Below are 13,136 nucleotides of genomic sequence, written 5' to 3'. Positions count from 1 at the left end.
GATGTTGAACTTGCAGCAGCTTCTGCCCATGCTGGGCAGCAAGGCTTGGCTCGTGACTTTAGTCCTAAAAGAGGCATACCTGCATATCCCAATCAGACAATCATGCAGACGATACCTCACATTCAAGGCTGCCTCAGCATTACCAATTGTCTGCACTGTCCTTTGGCTTATCTACTGCGCCCAGGGTCTTCACAAAGTGCCTGGCACCAGTAATTGCTTACTGCAGACAGAGAAATACAAATATATCCTTACTTGGACGACTGCCTCATACAAGCCGAGAACAGGGACATTCTACTACAGCATCTGACATTTGTGCAAGGACTTTTAACATGCCTAGGGTACACAGTCAACAAAAAGAAATCAAAACTAGTACCCTCTCAAGAGATAATATTCCTGGGTGCAAGCTTAAATACAACTGCCCAGATGGCTTATCTCACTCCAGACAAACGAAGGCAATTGACTACCTATTTCAAGGAAGTGGCAACAAAGGCCCAGTTATCTGCGTCAGATTAAGCCTGGGGTGCACACATGGCAGGAAGAGGCATTCAGGGCACCTGGTCCACAAACCAAAAGCATTTACATATCAATCAAAAAGAGATGCTAGCTGTTCAAAATGCCCTGACAGCCTTCATGGATCTACTTCATCCGGGAAAACTACTGATAAAAGACAGAAAACACCATGGTCATGTGGTACATAAACAAGCAGGGGGGCACACATTCTTACCCCCTTTGCATACTAGCCATGGCTTTATGGGGAACAGCATTGACTTACCAAGTTCATCTGCAGGCACAATTCCTGCCAGGAAAGGAAAATAGTCTGGCAGACGAACTAAGCAGAAACCTCATGGATCCTCACGAGTGGCGCCTGGATCCACAAGTCTTCAGCATGATAAAGAAATGGGGACGCCCGGACATAGACCTATTTGCCTCCCCTCACAACAATCAACTGAAAAGATTCTGCACAAGGACTTATCACAGACAAGCTTGGAAAGTGGATGCCTTATCTTTCAGCTGGACAAACCTATCAGTATATGCCTTTCCCCCACTGCCTCTCCTCCGCAAGGTACTCCTAAAGGTCAGACAGGAGAAACCAAAAATGATTCTGATTGCCCCAGACTGGCCACGCCAGTACTGGTATCCGAGCTTAAGGAACTTGTCCCAATGTCCAGCCTGGACCTTACCTCAAATACCTAATCTACTGTCCCAGCAAAACAGATTCTCTACAGCCAACTCTGGACCCTAAACCTGGCAGCATGGCAGATAATGTAGCCATACAAACCACACCTCTCAGTAAAGCTGTGATGGATGTCATTTTAGAAGCCAGAAGGTCTAGTACTAGAAAATCCTATGCTGGGAAACGGAAGAGATTTTGTGCTTGGAACCAAGCTCAAGGAACTGATACAGCTGTCCCAAATATTCCTCAGATTTTTGCAATACTTAACTGAGATGCTGGACAAAGGCCTGTCTTTTTTATCAGTTAAAATCCATGCCTCTGCCATTTCGGCTCATTACAATACAGAGCCACCGCTCTTTTCTCATTCTTAAGACAGTACCTCAGAGGAGCCAAAAACTTAAGGCCTCCTAGGAGAACACCAGTATCTGCATGGGACCTAAATTATGTCTTGGAAAAACTCACCTTACCTCCTTTTGAGCCAGCTGCTACTGCGGATATAAAGTTCTTATCTTGGAAAACAGTTCTGCTCTTAGCAATAACTTCTGCAAGACGAGTTTCAGAGCTACAGGCTCTCATGGCTGTGGAACCCTTTGTCATTTTTTATCCAGACAGGGTCTCACGGAGAACAAGCCCTACATTTATGCTTAAGGTGGTATCCAGTGTAGCCCTTAACCAAACTATTCAATCTGAAGTAGTTAACTTCATTTGATCAGCAACCTGTGGGTATCGGATCCGACCTGGATCCGAGCCGGCAGCTTTCCAAGCTTGAGATCCGAGCTCCAAACTCCTCCCCTTACCCATAACACCCTGCCGTCTCCTTCCAACCCCCAGATCTCGTTTGCCGCGGCTTCTACAAGCACGAGTTACAAGCTCCGGGTTAAGAGTTAGTGAGTAGTTGTTTAAATAATCTATTTAAGAGTTATTTTTTGTGAGTAGTGTGTGTCAGATTGTCACTTATCGACCTCCCCTTTTCCTCTTTATTTTATCCTTTTAATACTTCTATCCCACCCTTAGTCCTGTGTCTGTGAGTGCGTGTGGAAGGTGTTTAGGATGGCCGAAGGCCATTTTCTCTAAATGCTCTGAGTGTTGGCCATAAGCTCTCCCCAGCCGATGGCCACGCTCAGTGTGTTATTTGCCTTGGGGTTGCACACCTGTCATCAGGCTGCCATATTTGTGCAGCTTTTAACCCCCGGGCCCTGAGGGATAGGAGGAACAAGCTTATCCTGGCGGGACTTATACCCTCGGACACGGCCTCTTTCTCTTCTCCCTCAGTGGCTCCAGCCGCAGCTGTTCAGCATGCTACCTTGCCTCTCCTGACTGGGACTCAAACTCCCGTTGTTTGCCAGGGAGAGAAAGAAACAAGGAAGATAGAAAGGAGAGAGCGGGAGAAAGAGAAGGAGAGAGAAAGAGAGAGGGAAAGAGATAGACAGTAGCACAGGAGCCACAAGCAGCGGGCCGAGTCAACCCCTTGAGCCCCACCGGCTAAACTCCTTTCTTCGCCTCAGAAGATTCCCTGGTGCTCCGCTCTCCACGGTTCTCGCCGGAGCCAGAGGAGGAGCCCCGGCCATCTTCGAGGCGTCGTGGCGGCCCTCCAGGCCAGCTTCGGCGGCCTTGTCTAGGTCTACCCGAAGCCTTTCTGTTGCCGACATGGACCGGATGATGCGTCGCTTTCTATAGACCCAGATGCAGATGGGAGTGCTCCTGCCTCCCCCCCCCACCCCCCTCCGGGGGGGAGTTCAGCCACTTTTTTCGCCCCCATAGCTCCTTCTCCGATCCACAATCGGGTTTTGGAGCAGTCAGATCCGAATAGTCTCGGTGCCAGGGAGTCGGCGCCAGTAGTGGTTGCTACTTCGCCGGCTGTGCCTTCGAGTTTGCTGGATCCTTTTCCGGATCCGAACTCTCAGAACCGAGGGCCGGGCGTCGGATCAGAGCGGGCTTGTGCATCTTCAGCTCTGTTGCGGTCGAGGCACGCCTCTCTTTCGGATCCGATCGCTTCGGCCCCCACGTCGGAACCGAGGGTGTTGATCACTGATCCCAGACAGAGCGATTCACCCTCGGCATTCGACGTGGTGGAGAGGATTCTCTTGAGAGGTTCGAGACCCCCTGCTTTTACTTCGGGTCCAGCCACCACTTCATTGCATATGGGCCTGTCCTCCATCGTCCGGTCCCAGGGACAGCCAGCATCAATGTCCCAGACAGTTCCCTCGGAGAAACAAGACCCTGTTGGTGAGCTCTCCTCAGACAGCCCCCCCCCGAGGAGATACCTCACAAACGCAAGTGTAAGAGGAGGCACTTGGCCTCCCCTGCGTCTCTCACGGAAGACCCCCCAGGACGTCTCCTTTGGAGACATTATGGAAATGCTGCGATGTTCTTCATTCCACATTGCTGCAGTCCTAACTATTGGGTAGTCCGCTGTCCAGTCGGCCCGAATACCAAAGTATATGGCTGACGTCGGTCAGGGCGCATTAGACTGACGTCAGTACGTCAAGGTACTAATGCGCATGACCGACGTCATATCCTCTGTCTTTTTTGCCGCATGGTCCGATGCAGAAGCAATTTTGCGAGTGCAGGTTGGCGTTCTGAAAGTTTCTGAAGCCAGAGTTTCAGACCGAATCAAAGTTGGCTAAGTACCCCGTTGGGGAATATTTTGGTTTTTTCTTGCATTACATTTTGTTATTCCCATCATGGCAAGGAGATTCCAGCTGGGATTAGGCCTCATTCCACTAGGGCTACTGCCACTTCAACAGCATTTCTGAGGGGGGTGGCAACTAAGGATATTTTGGAGGCAGCTACTTGGAGTTCAGTGCATACTTTCTCTAAGCATTATCACCTTCCTCTCTACTCTAAGTCTTGGGCTGGTTTTGCCACAGCTATTTTGCAGGGCATGTTGTCAGTTCCTGCTTCCTTATGATTTGCCAGCCTCCCTTACCTCTGCTTTGGGATTCTACCCAATAGTTAGGACTGCAGCAATGTGGAATGAAGAACATAGTACAGTTTTGTACCTACCATAAATGTAGATGTTCGAGGATCCACATTGCTGCAGTCCATACCTCCCTCCTTCCCTCTGTGTTTAGGGGTGGTTGTGTAGGTGAGGTTATATTCTGCTAATTTTGTATATTTTGTATATATATATATTTTGGTGCAGGTATGTTGGGAGTTTTTGGTTTTGGCCTTATCTTTTCAGGGTCTTCTGACATCTGGGGCAAGAAAAGACTGAGGATATGACGTCGGTCATGCGCATTAGTACCCTGACGTACTGACGTCAGTCTAATGCGCCCTGACCGACGTCAGCCATATACTTTGGTATTCGGGCCGACTGGACAGCGGACAACCCAATAGTTAGGACTGCAGCAATGTGGATCCTCGAACATCTACATTTATGGTAGGTACAAAACTGTACTTTTAAAAGGGGGGTGGGCAGCCCAAAAGCCTTCCTTGGATGAGTCTGTGTTTCTGGAGGCATTCGACACAGGCCCGTCTGCCTCTTGGGTGTCCCCTCCGGCCGACCTCCTGGTGGACCTGATCACTACCAGGGGGTGGAAGGAACCGGACACTGTAGAGCCAATCCCCAGGAGACCTGATAAGATTCTTAGCCTCCCGATGGATAGGACAACGTGGAGCAAATGTTCCCCCGTAGATGCCATGGTGGTAGTGGCTGCCACCAAGAAGGAATTAGCACAAGATAGTTCCTCGGTTCGTCCTCCTGATAAGGAGTCTCGGACGATGGACCGTATTGGAAAGCGGATGTTTGCTTCAGCTACCTTCTCTATAAGGGTGCTGAATTACTTGGCCAATGTTATTGGGCTTCAGTGAGATCTGGTCAAAGAATACGCTGAGTCTCCCCCAGAGTCCATGTCGGCCGAGGAGAAACGAACCTTCTCTACTCGCATGGCCACTCTAAAAGCTGTGTCAAACACGTCTATGCGGCTACTCTCCCATGCCACGGAGGGAGCCGCTAGAGCCAGCGGATCAGGCATCGCCTTAAGGCGTCATGCCTGGCTCCGACTTTGCGGAACCCTTCAAGGCGTTCTTCGCAAACGCTCCCTTCGATGGTTTTACTCTATTCGGGAAGAGCATCCGAGATACGCTGGTTCAGAGCGAGAAAGACCGGAAGACCCTGTCTGCCGTTGGAATCTGCTTCTCGGCTCCTCAAAAGTCCTTTTCTAGGAACCAGAGAGGACAAAAGAAGATGTTGTTCCGGACGTCTTAGCAGTCCCATTACGCTCCGGACCCTTCGTCCTTCAGAGGCAGAGGGGGACAAAGTGGGCGCCGGCCCAGAGGCAGAGGGGGCCAGAAGAATTTTGGGTCGCGAGAACCTTTCTCTGATCGACCCACACAGCAGACCTGAGGGGTTGCCCGACTGCTCCTCTCTGGAGGCTGGGGGAGGGGGGGGGGCGTTTTTCAGAGCACCTGGCAGAATGGGAGTCCATCACGACGGATTACTGGGTGCTTCGCGTAATATCCTGAGGTTACTCTATCCCATTCGTAAACTTACCTCCTTGATCGAGGCGCCTCCCCGATGTACCACCCAGTAAGAGGGAGGCTGCAGCTTTAGAAATAGAAAAGCTGCTAGAAAAAAGAGCCATCCAGCACGTCCCCCCAGACCAGTTCGGATTAGGCAATTACTCCAGGTTCTTTTTGGTGCCAAAAAAGATGGGGGACTTGAGGCCAATCCTCAACCTTTCTACTATGAACCTCTTCATTGCCAAGGAGAAATTCCGGATGGTCACACTTCAATTCTCCCGTTGTTGCAGGAGAATGACTGGATGTGCTCCATAGACCTCAAGGATGCGTACTACCACATTCTCATGAATAGGCATTCCAGGAGGTTCCTCCGCTTTCGGCTAGGGGCCAGTCACTTCCAGTTCAGGGTCCTACCCTTCGGCCTCACCACAGCCTCCAGGGTGTTCACCAAGGTCGTAGCGGTAGTAGCAGCCCACCTGAGGCTTCAGGGAATACAGGATTTTCCATACCCAGACGACTGGCTCCTTACCCGCTCCCACCAGGCATCTACTGTGCTTAGCCAGGGATTATTTCCTGCTCCTGGCTTCCCAGTTGGGGATCACTGTAAACCACAGGAAATCGTTTCTTCAACCTGTCCAAGTTTTGGACTTCATAGGGGCCAGGATAGACACGCTTCAAACCAAGACCTTTTTGACTTCGGCAGACTTTGCAACTTGACCCTCCACGTCTTAGCCCTCCTTCAATTTCAAGCCCCATCGGCGGAATTAGTCCTGAGCGCTTTAGGGTCCGTGGCAGCGGCGAGCAATCTTTCACCGTTAGCGTGCTTACACATGAGAGTCCTCCAGTGGACTTTGCAGGTTCAGTGGTCGATCCTTCAGCACCCGTTAGACTTTCCTATCCGCCTCAGCAGAGTTTGCAAGGATTCCCATTTGTGGTGGATCCAGTCTTGGGAACTTCGGGAAGGACGACCATTTATAGTGCCGTAACCCCAAGCCATGGTAACCACGGACGCTTCTCACCTTGGGTGGGGGGGGAGGCATTGCATGGGCAGGACTGTCCAAGGTACGTGGACTCAGACAGAGTCCGTGCTGCATATCAGTGTTCTGGAGATGAGCGGTGTTTCTAACCTTACAGGCCTTTCATGCCCTTCTCCCTCCAGGGACTATTGCAATTCAGACAGACAACATGTCTGTGGTCTTGATACATCAACAAGTGGGGGAACCAGGTCCTACCCTCTTTGCCGAGAGGCCATGAGAGTTTGGGATTGGGTGATTTCCACCAACCGCTTTCTGTTGGCAACGCACATTCAGGGTTGGTCCAACATCCTGGCAGACAAACTGAGTTGAACTATCCCTTCACCTTACGAGTGGTCTCTGAACCCCATAGTAGCGAATCAGATCTTCCACAAGTGGGGCCAGCCTTGCTGCGATTTCTTCGCATCGCCTTCAAATGCGAAGTGCAGCGAGTTTTTCGTTCTAACCCCCCTCCCCCCCCCGGGGGGGGGGGAGCCCCAGAGATGCTCTAGTTCATGCTTGGCCATCTGGTCGTCTTTATGCTTATCCTCCTCTTCCATTGACAAAATTCTTACAGAAAGCTTGTCGGTTGGGCAACAAAATTATCCTCATAGCCCCATTCTGGCCTCGTCAAACCTGGTTCCCTTTTCTACGGTCTCACCTCATAGCTCCTCTTCGGACCTTGGATCCCATTCCAGATCTGATATCTCACCCGTTGGGATTGGAACCCCTGAATCTGGTCGACCTTAAGCTCTCAGCTTGGTTGATCCAGTTCCATTAGTTGCTAGGACCCCCGGTATCTCGTCGGCAGTGAGATCATCCTGGTAGCGGCTCATAAGCCCTCTACCAGGAAGGTTTACAACAGCAAATGGAAGCGTTTTTCCATCTGGGCCTCTGATAGGAATTTGGATCCTTTCACGACGCCTATTCTAGCAGTGCTTGATTTCTTATCTCACATCTTTCAACAAGGGGCCAGCTCTTCTACTGTAAAGGTACAGATGGCTGCTATATCCCATTTCCACATTGGAGACAATTTCAGTCCCTTAGCCTCCACTAAGATCTGTAAGACTTTCTTAAAAGGCACCTTTCTCTTAAGGCCTCCCATTAGAAATGCCGTTCCACCATGGGACCTGACTTTGGTTCTTCAGGCCCTCACCGGACCCCCCTTTGGACCTGCAGCTTTGGTTGAATTGAAATTCCTATGTTTGAAAACTGCCTTCTTAATAGCTATCACCTCAGCAAGAAGGGTATCGTAACTTCAGGCTCTCTGTATTAAGCTCCCGTATCTTGTCTTCCATAAAGACAGGGTTTCTCTCAGGACTAATCCAACCATGTTAAGTTGTCTATCTCGCCTTCATTCTTGCTGGATGGGTTTGGAGCCGACCTCGGCTCCGACTCGGCCACTCTAAAAGCTCGAGAGTTGGTTCCACCGGCTCGAGGCTCCCCTTATATCCCACAATGCTAGGCGGTATTACCTCAGATCTCGTTTGCCGCTACAGCTATCGAGACGTGTTGCTTCACTGGCTTCAGGTTAGTGTAGGAAATAGTTTAAAAAGTTGTTTAAAAACTCTTTAATTTAGTTTTCCATACAGTTTCCCCTTACCTTAAAGGTCTTTGATCCCTTTCTTCTAGTTCTTAACCTTTCTATCTGAAGTAGGAGATTCATTTGTCTGCAACCTGTGGGTTATGGATCCGATATCGGATCCGAACCGGCATGGTTTTCCAGCTATGGATCCAAGCTCTCAGCTCCTCCCCTCACCCATAATGCCCTGCTCTACCCTCATGACCTCAGATCTCGTTTGCCGCGCATAGTGACTGGATTTGTTTCTCAAGCTAAGTGGTAGTTTTATTGTTAAAATTCAGAAATTTGAAGTTGGTATTGATCTTTTGTGTGAAAGAGTAGGTTTCCCCTTTGATATTTTTTCTTTTTAGAATTAATCTAAAAGTTTTATCCCTCCCCTCGCTGTTGGCGTAGAGTGTGTGTGTTGGGCCTGTGTGTGTATAACTTGTTTAGTTACTTTAATTTGGTAACCTCTTTGTTAGACTAGGATGGCAGACCAACCTAAGTCTATATTTTCTAAATGCTCCAAGTGTGGCCATAAGCTTTCCCCAGCTGATGGCCACACTCTGTGTGTTAGATGCCTGGGGGTTGAACACCTCACATCTGGATGTTCCATTTGTGCAGGGTTCAACCCCAGGGCATTGAAGGAGCGGAGGTCCAAGCTTGTTTTGGCGGGCCTTTTACCGCCGGACTCGGCTCCGACCTCCGCTCCTTCCGGAGTAACCGTGCCTGCGGTTACTCCCTCTGCGGCACCCCCTCCTCCTCCTGGGACTCAACCTCCCGTTTCTGGTTCGGAGGAGAGGGATGCTAAGAAAAGGGACCGGAGGGAGAAGCACCATAAGCGGCGGGCCGAGACCTCTGTTTCGGCCCCGCCAGCCAAGCGGGCTTCTCCCCCGGCTCCGTTGTCGGCTCGGTCTCCTCCTTCTCGGCTCCGGTCTCCTGTGTGTTTTTCACCGGGACCCGAGGAGGAGGAGACCCGATCTCCGTCGAGGCTATCGAGGAGGCACTCCAGGCCTACCTCGGTAGCCTCGTCGAGATCCACGTATAGCCTTTCGGATGCTGATCTGGACCGGATGATGCGAAGGTTCATCCAGGCCCAGATGCAGATGGGAGTGCTCTTGCCTCCCCCCCCCCCCCTCTGGGGGGGAGCTCAACACCCTTTTTCAAACCGATTGCTCCTTCTCCGACCCGCTATCCGGGTTCGGAGCAGCTGGAGCAGAGCAGCTTCGGAGCAGGGGGTGGGTCGGCGCCGATAGTACTTTGTACTTCGGATCCGACCCTGCCCTCGAGTGCATCGGATCCGACCTCTCGGAGCCTGGATCCGAGCCTCGGATCCGGGGGGATCAGTGCTCCTTCGGCGCCGTCTGTGTCGGAGCGCACTGTCCCTTCGGATCCGAGCGCTTCGGCTCCGATCCACTCTTCGGATCCGAGGGGGAGCCGATTGTCGGATCCTTTGGTCGAGGTCGGCTCCCCTTCAGCGTTTGATGTAGTGGAGAGGGCCCTGTTGAGGGTCTCCGGACCCCCGGCACTTGTTTCGGCTCAGTCCCGCGCTCCCTCTGCACTGGGCCAGGCTTCCACCATCCGGCCCTTGGGACAGCCCGCTTCTGTGCCCCAAGTTGCTCCAATGGAACAAGTTGCTGCTTGCGAGGAGTCCTCTGACAGCCCCCCAGAGGATGTCCCTCGCAAGCATACGTGCAAAAGGAGGCACATTGACTCCCCCGAGTCTCTCACGGAAGACACGGACTTGGAGGAAGGGGAAGGCTCCCCACGGTCACCCCCCGAGGATGTCTCATTTGGAGACATCATGGAAATGCTCCGTATAAGGGGTGGTCTGCCCCAAGTCTTCCTCGGACGAGTCCGTGTTCTTGGAGGCATTCGAAGCGGGCCCGTCTACCTCTTGGGTGTCCCCTCCTGCCGACCCCCTGGTGGACCTCATTACCACTAGGGCGTGGAAGAACCGGACACCGTGGAGCCAATTCCTAAGAGGCCCGATAGGATCCTTAGCCCACCGTCCGACCGTGCCCATTGGAGTAAGGGGCCTCCGGTAGATGCCATGTTGACGGCAGCGGCCACCAAGAGGGAACTTGCTCAGGAGAGTCCCTCAGTCCATCCCCCGAGCAAGGAGTCTCGGATGATGGACCGCTTGGGGAAGCGGATGTTTAGTTCAGCGACCTTCTCGGTAAGGGCGCTGAACTACTTGGCACATGTCATTAGGATGCAGCGAGATCTCATTAAAGAATACGCTGCATCTCCCCCAGAGTCCATGTCGGAGGAGGACAGGGTACTGCACTCCACCCGCATGGCCACTCTTAGGTCAGTTACTAATACCTCTATGCGGCTACTCTCCCATGCTACGGAAGGCGCCGCTAGAGCCGCAGGGGCAGGCCTAGTCACTAGACGTCAGTTCTGGCTCCGTCACTGCGATTTTTCTGAGCCCTTCAAAGGGTCATTTGCGAACGCCCCCTTTGATGGTTCTGCTCTCTTTGGCAAAACCGTTCGCGAAACGTTGACCTAGAGCGAGAAGGACGGGAAGACGCTGTCTGCCGTCGGAATCCGCTTCTCTGCACCCCAAAGGCCCTACTCTAGGAACCAAAAGGGTCAGAAGAAGATGTGGTTCCAGAAGTCGCAGCAGTCCCAGCCTGCTCCGGACAACCAGTCCTTCCGTGGCAGAGGAGGACAGGGAGGACGCCGCCCTAGAGGCAGAGGGGCTCCCAGAAACTTCGGGTCCAGGGAACCTTTCTCTGAACGGCCCGCAGCAACCCTGAGGGGTTGCCCGGCTGCTCCACTCTGGAGGCAGTCGGGGGATGTTTTTCGGGGCACCTAGCGGCATGGGAGTCCATAACATCAGACCGCTGGGTTCTCCAAATCATATCCAGAGGATATCGCATCCCCTTTCTTCACTTTCCAAAGTTGAAGTCCCTCCCAGACGTTCCACCCAGTCAACGGGAGGCCGCTTTGGCAGAAATTGGCCATCTGCTAAAGAAAAGAGCCATCCAGCCCGTCCCCCCAGACCAGATCGGATCATGGTTCTACTCCAGGTTCTTTTTAGTGCCAGAGAAGACGGGGGAACTAAGACCAATTCTAGACCTTTCTCTCCTGAATCTGGCAGTCCCCAAAGAAAAATTCCGAATGGTCACTCTGCAATCTATTCTCCCCCTTCTGGGAGAAAATCACTGGATGTGCTCGATAGACCTCAAAGATGCGTACTACCACATCCTGATGGACAGGCGCTCCAGGAGGTTCCTCCGCTTCCGGCTGGGAGCCAGTCACTACCAGTTCCGGGTCCTTCCCTTTGGTCTCACCACAGCCCCCAGGGTGTTCACCAAAGTATTAGCAGTGGTAGCGGCCCACCTGAGGCTTCAGGGGGTGCAGGTCTTTCCCTACCTGGACGACTGGCTTCTTTCCGCCCCAACAAGGCATCTACTATTAGTGGCGCGAGACTCCTTTCTCCATCTTGCTCCTTTTCTGGGCATTACAATAAATACAAAGAAATCCAACCTGGCGCCCACTCAGCTCTTAGATTTTATAGGGGCCAGGCTAGACACAAGGAGTTTACGAGCCTTCCTCACTGCGGACAGAGTTCAAAATCTGCAGCTCCAGGTGCGGGCCATTCTCCACTCAAGTTCTGTTCCGGCGGAGTTGGTCCTGAGGGCTCTAGGGTCCATGGCGTCTGCTATAGCACTTCTCCCTCTTGCCAGGCTCAATATGCGCATCCTACAGTGGACTCTCTTAGTACAGTGGTCTTACCTTGCTCTCCCTATGCATCATCCCATTGCGATCAGCAAGGCTTGCAAGCGGTCCCTCTTGTGGTGGCTTCACTCCCCAGTTCTCCACAAGGGCCGCCCATTTTGTGCTTCTACCCCTCTCGCCACGGTGACCACGGACGCCTCCCGCCTCGGGTGGGGGGGCATTTTGCGGGCCGGACCATCCAAGGCACGTGGAACGATTCAGAGACCTTACTGCATATCAACGTTCTAGAGATGAGAGCAGTGCTCTTAGCGTTGCTAGCACTTCAGGACTTTCTTCCCTTGGGAACAATTGCGATTCAATCGGACAACATGTCTGTGGTCTGGTACATCAACAAGCAAGGGGGAACAAGGTCTTACCCTCTTTGTGGAGAAGCCATGAGAGTTTGGGAATGGGCAATCTCCACCAACCGCTTTCTAATAGCAACGCACATTCCGGGTCGGTCCAACATCCTAGCGGACAAGCTCAGTCGCACCATTCTGACCCCTTATGAGTGGTCTCTCAATTGTCAAGTAGCGGAACGCATATTCGCACGGTGGGGAACTCCTTCATGCGATCTTTTTGCCTCTCCCTCAAACACCAAGTGCGACAGTTTTTTCGCTCTGATACCTCCTCCCGGAGGTTCCCCAAGAGATGCTCTGGTGAATGCTTGGCCACCCGGTCTTCTGTATGCTTATCCACCCTTGCCTCTGATGCTCCAAGTTCTTCAGAAAGCCTCTCGGGTGGGTTGCAGAATGATTCTCATAGCTCCGTTTTGGCCTCGACAGATCTGGTTCCCCTTCCTAAGGTCTCACTCGGTGAATCCTCCTTGGATTCTAGATCCCATTCCGGATCTGATATCCCATCCATCCTGCATACCTCCTCCGAATCTGGACAACCTGAAGCTGACCGCTTGGCTGCTCCAGTTCCACTCTTGATCAGGACTCCCGGTATTTCGTCACCTGTTAAGGCAATTCTGGTGGTAGCTCATAAACCGTCCACTAGGAAGGTCTACCGCAGCAAGTGGAAACGGTTTTCTTTGTGGGCGGAGCGGCAAGGCCTGAATCCCTTCACGGTTCCTCTCCCCTTAGTGCTTGACTTTCTAACCACTCTCTTTAACGATGGTGCCAGCAGTTCCACAGTCAAAGTACAACTGGCGGCAATTTCTCAGTATCACATTGGCCATGACTCTAACCCT

General features: G+C 52.2%; 1 protein-coding gene across 1 annotated transcript in view; it reads left to right on the top strand.

Moving 5' to 3' along the window:
- The window catches only part of KHDC4 (KH domain containing 4, pre-mRNA splicing factor), a gene marked incomplete in the record, with an annotated part of 2,214,276 nt that overhangs the window by 774,848 nt on the left and 1,426,292 nt on the right, over positions 1-13,136 (top strand).

The sequence above is a fragment of the Protopterus annectens genome, chromosome 8.part0 (assembly GCF_019279795.1).
Source record: "Protopterus annectens isolate FY-2018-M chromosome 8.part0, PAN1.0, whole genome shotgun sequence".
Lineage (NCBI taxonomy): Eukaryota > Metazoa > Chordata > Ceratodontiformes > Protopteridae > Protopterus > Protopterus annectens.
The sequence above is the reverse complement of the archived record's forward strand: the minus strand, read 5'-3'. Positions and strand labels throughout refer to the sequence as shown.